General features: G+C 36.9%; 1 pseudogene; it reads right to left on the reverse strand.

The window, feature by feature from the left end:
- Positions 1-352: 352 nt before the first annotated feature.
- On the reverse strand, positions 353-466 carry LOC137488565 (5S ribosomal RNA; annotated as a pseudogene).
- Between the last annotated feature and the right edge of the window lie 5,019 nt (positions 467-5,485).

The following is a 5,485-nucleotide window of genomic DNA, read 5'->3' on the forward strand; positions in this document are numbered from 1 at the left end:
TGAAAAAGCATACACAGCAGCCTCTGGTGGATTTTTGAAAACAAAAACTACACGTAATCAGAGCCTAGGTTGATAACCATAACTGAAAATGTCATAGCTATGGCTTTTAGCTGAATATAAACAGTGCATAATTCATTCATTCGTTCATTTTCGTTTCGGCTTAGTCCCTTTATTAACCCAGAGTCTCCACAGCGGAATGAACAGCCAACTTATCCAATCTCTGCGAAACATCCATACACACTCATACTCTACAGACAATTTAGCCTACCCAATTCACCTGTACCGCATGTCTCTGGACTGTGGGAGAAACCCACGCTAACACAGGGAGAACATGCAAACTCCACAATCAACAAGCTTACAGCACCTGGTATTGCCAGGGAGTCTCCCATCAAATTACTAACCTGGCCCAACCCTACTTCCGAGATCAGACGAGATCGGGCATACCCAAGGCGGTATAGCTGTAAGCTCTGAGCATAATATGTAATATAATTTAATTTGTTTTTTATTATAAATTAAAATGATGAAACATTTAGAACAATATGAGTTAAAGAGCTCTGGGTGTACACTGAGTTAAATGTAATGCTACTTGACTGTACTGTTCTGTATACTGTACTGTTTATAAATGATTTTAGTTAATGTTATTCATCTTTACACAAGTGAATCAATGGAAGGGAGGTGTGGTACAAAATGTTTAGTGTTATGTAAGTATTATTAATGCCATAACTAAAATCCCACAGCATAAAAAAACAAAGAATTAAATAAATAATTTAAATATATAGCAATGCACCAGTAATCTTTGCTTTAACAGTATCTGATTTTCCTTTTCAGTTTTGATGTGTTTTTTTCATACATAGAGTCGTATCTGTCCTCAGGTAGCATCCACAGTGTTGCATCAACTATTTCCTCTTTAAAGACATTAGGATTCCTCACTACGTTATTACACATTCTATACTATGGAGAGTGTTAGAAAAAGTATTAGGAAAAAAACGAGAGGGAGAGAGAGGGAGAGAGAGATCACCACAGATAGCAATTTAGTATAATCCTGTTTGTCTTGCAGGCGTCTGTTTTCTATAACTCAACACAAAATTGAATAAAGATGTTACAGGCAGTGGATATGATATGCCTCATTTATGGACAATAGCTCAATATTTCTGGTTTTATATGTCACATCTGGGACAGTTTCACCACAGTCAAACTTAATGAAAAAAAATCTATGTTGAATAAATGTTTTTTGTTTGTTTGTTGATTTTGTTTTAAATGAAATAATTGATAGAAATGTGCTACGCTAAATCATATTCAGCTATTTTAAAGTTTACAAAACAGGCATTTTAACCAATATGGAAATACATAACACATTTGGAAAGCTATTATTGCATGGCAAAGTCTTGGATTTCATTACAAAGGTCTTATTTTTTTTATTTATTTTTGCCTTTCCTAGGATTAAAGTTCATACGATAACAAAATTAACTGTTACCAATGTAGGCTAATAAAAAAATTCATGGAGCGTATTGTTGAGTGCATCTCGCGCTCCACGTCATAGCAGAAAGTGCGTCGCCGTAGCTCAGGCTACTATGGTGAGGGAGATGAGCACAAGTATTTACAATGCTCCAACTACTTAACAACGCAGAAACTGTGCTCAATTTCACTGCACATGTTTTCTGGACAGTCTTTTACTGACACTTACAGCAGAAGCTCCTATTTCACTGCGAGAGAATGAAAGTAAACTTACTGTGAACCATTTGACCCGCTGGCAGGACTTTTCCTCTCCTCTCGGCTGTTACAGTGATACTTCTGGATAGAGGTCTGCATTTTCATGGCTGTACCGCGGGAGCTGCGGGACTAGACCAGATTTCTTGCGGTGTGGAAGTACATTTCTGAATAAAGCACGGGAGGGGTCGTTTAATCGCTCCCAAGCGAGCAAGCGTGTGCGTGTTTATGTGTGGGAATGAGAGAGAGCATAATGCTGTGTTTCGCTTGCTTGGTGCTTTGTGTCCATGTGTGTGTGTTTATACAGACAGCTTATTACAGGTGTGTGTGTGTTCATACACTTGTACATAATTATTTTCTAGGGTTCAAAACTTATACAGATTTTACATCTTTCCCTAATATACTTCTGTCAGAATGGCTATGAAGTTGGCATTAAATTTCATTTGAAATGGAATTAAAAAGGTCTTAAAAAGCCTTGAATTTAATTTGGAGAATCCCGGAGGTACTCTTTGGAAATGCAAGCTTAATCATGGTGACTCATAGTGAATCTTTCTGTACTGTACTGTTCTGAACCATGCTACTCAGTGAAAACTCAGGCATTAGTCAAGGTACATGAGGTAAGAAGGTAAGAAGGTAAAAATTTTAACACGTTGTCAAATTCATCATTGTTGCTTTTTTAACAATAAAAAAGAAACAGCCCAGGCTCATTCTAAAAAAGTACACCTACATACATTTCTGGAGAGCACCAAATACATCCTAGAAGGTATGTTATTTTGCAGTTTTTGTTTTCACGAATCCACCAGAGTCTGCTATTTACGCTTTTTTGAGATCTCAAGTTTCTCTCACGAGTGTCATTTGTACCTGCTGTTTTCATGAAAATCCACCAGAGGCCGCTATTGACTGACTGGCTGACTGACTGAATAAATGATCGACTAACCCACCCTCCCCCTTCCCTAAACCCAACTAATAATTTTTTCATAAGCACCAGCTGAGCTGCCCACCCACTTCCTTAAATCAAATGGACAATGTTTTTTTTTTTAAGCAAACCGAAGCACTGATTTTTACCATGTTTTCAGATTTTACCACATTTTGAGCCAGTTATTTACTTATCTGTTTATTTTTTGGCTTTTGTTTTTGTCTTACCTGCTTACCTCCAGTAAATAGGGGAACATTTTCAGAATGAGCCTATATTGAAAGGAAACTAAAAGGCAACAAAAACTAGCCAGAGGGTACTACTGAACAAAAACTTGACCAAGATTGGATAACAGAAACCACACAGGCACAGGAACTGAAAACACAAGGAGATTAATTAGGGAGCAAACTAGGAGGTAACGAGCTATACATTTTAACATGTTTTAAAGTATGTTCTTTGGGGTCAAACCCATGACTGTTTTGCTAGATTATTTTGCAACTTACTTTACCAATCAAGTCATACTGATTCCACATTATGGCTTGCTCAAGGTAGGTGCACAATTAAACAATCCTGGTTTGTATTTCAGAAAATAAGTCATAATCTATTTTAATTAGTGTCCCGAACTGTGCTGTCTATGAATCCAGATTTAAATCAAGCGCTGTCTATGAATCCAGATCTTTCTCAGTCAATTGGTGTGAATATGTGTGGAAATAATTATGTATGTACATGTTGGAACATTGTAATTAAATTTAAAGAACTTGTGTGTAGTTCCACAGTTTACTTGACCTCAAACCATAACCATACATATATTCTTAGACCTAATCATAAGATCAAAGTCACTAGTGGTAAACATTGGAATACTCCAGAAGACACATAGCTATACAGTAAAAAGTGCAGGAGTTACTGTAATGTACATAGAATTTAGTCACATGTACAAAAGTCTAATTTTACTTTTCTGCATGTAAATAGGTGTGACTTGAGCTTCTTAAGAATTCTGGAATTGCAGTGTTTGGAATTGCCATGCAATGTTGTTTTGTTCACACTTTTACAATCCTTACTCGAAAACTGTAACACAGAAAAGCATTATTTAAGCCATTTTAAACTGCATTTTAGGATCCTGACATTGACAAGTTGCACACTGGATTTCATTATGCTTTGGTGTTATTTTGAAAGATGTGCATAATCCTAGTTAGTAAATCAAAATATGATATTACTTTGACAGAAAAAAAATGTATCTACCTAATTGTTGTGAAGTTGTCTGTTTCTAAACTGACTTAAAAACACAATAAGCAGATCAAGTGATTAAACAGGGTGGAACATTGATTACAAAAGAAAGCAAAGGAAGGATCCTTTCTCAAACCCAGGCAAATAGAGTAACATGTTTTACTTGTACTGTAAGACTATTAGGGTTAGAAATGTATTCTTTGTTAGATTTTATTGCAAGATTTCCCTTAAAGACAGGTTCCATGTTCCAAACAGAATAAGTGCTGATCTCACTGTAAAGACCTGCATGCACCTTTAAAGGGTCACGAAACACCAACGCACATTTTTTTGAGCTGTTGACAGTCATATAAGTGTCTCATGCTGTTAAAACCCTATTAGGAAATATATATTTCACACAAAAAATTTAAATTATTTCTAGCAAATTCGTTCTTCCGGTTTGAAACTAATTTTTGAAGCTGTGTCTGGGTGATTAGATCCTTGTGTGTATTTCAGTGTTTAGACTGGCTGTCTGTACCTGGGAGTACTTTGTGATGTCTCTGAGTGTGATGCATTCATTCATGAGAAAGGCTTGGTTCAAACCAACCAGTGTGTTCTATTGTGTAGGCGGTGCATCTTACAGTGCACGCGACGCTCGACAAAAATATGTATCTAAGAAACATTTTCACCCGCAAGCTTTTCTAATCTGGAAATGATGATATCCAGATTTGCCTGCTCGTCTCATTTAATAAAAGACGCAAATGTAAACATGTAAACACTTCCGCAGTGTAAACACCGCAATCAAACTATTACCATCATGTAGGATTTTCGCCGCATTTTGTGACAGGAATAACACACACGGCTTTCTGATGCTACCTACCGAGTGCATCTAAGTTTCTGAGAAATGCGGAGGGTTTTTTTATCTCATTCGCCGTGCGGTATCAAAAATTCAATTAAAAATGCACGCTTCCAGCAATTTTTCAAATCAATTATCTCGCTTGTCACGAGGGGCATGAATAAAATTTCTAAATGAAAGAGGTAAACTGCAGTTAAAGTCCACTACTTAATAATTTGTCAAAAAATTCATTTACTGATGTCCATGTAAACACAGTCACTGTCTTTCAGCCCTGCATCTGTGTTTGTTTAGCTTCTGTGAAAATCAGCGTGTGCCCAAATCGGAACTCCCATTTTTATGCAAATTTTTATGCACCTTCCCTCTTTCCCTCCTCTGACACTCCCTCTAAGCAGAGCTGGACACGCCCTCTTTCCTGACTTTTTCTAAACTAGAGGTGTGAAAACACCCTGCTGAAACAGGGGGTTTTGTGGTCCTTTAATATATACTTTATCTTAAAGATTTGTCAGGGATTGTATGTGATGGGACCAAGCAGCAACCTCCCGCTCTCCCTCGGGAGGCCAATACGGAAGTAACTGAAACTGCAATTCATCGAAAATCCGCTAGTCCTGGCTCCATAATAGAGCAAATTTCAATTGAGCCTACTGTTAGAATGGCCAATATTACAGCAGAAAAATAAGGTGTTTACAGCCTGGTACAAAGAACGACTTAGCTTCATAAAGCTAATATTACCCTACTACTGTGAGGGGGTGATTTTTTTTATAACTCATCAGTTTCCTTTATATTAGGTTATATTAAGTTTGCATAATTAA

Source organism: Danio rerio, chromosome 19, assembly GCF_049306965.1.
Source record: "Danio rerio strain Tuebingen ecotype United States chromosome 19, GRCz12tu, whole genome shotgun sequence".
Taxonomy (NCBI): domain Eukaryota; kingdom Metazoa; phylum Chordata; class Actinopteri; order Cypriniformes; family Danionidae; genus Danio; species Danio rerio.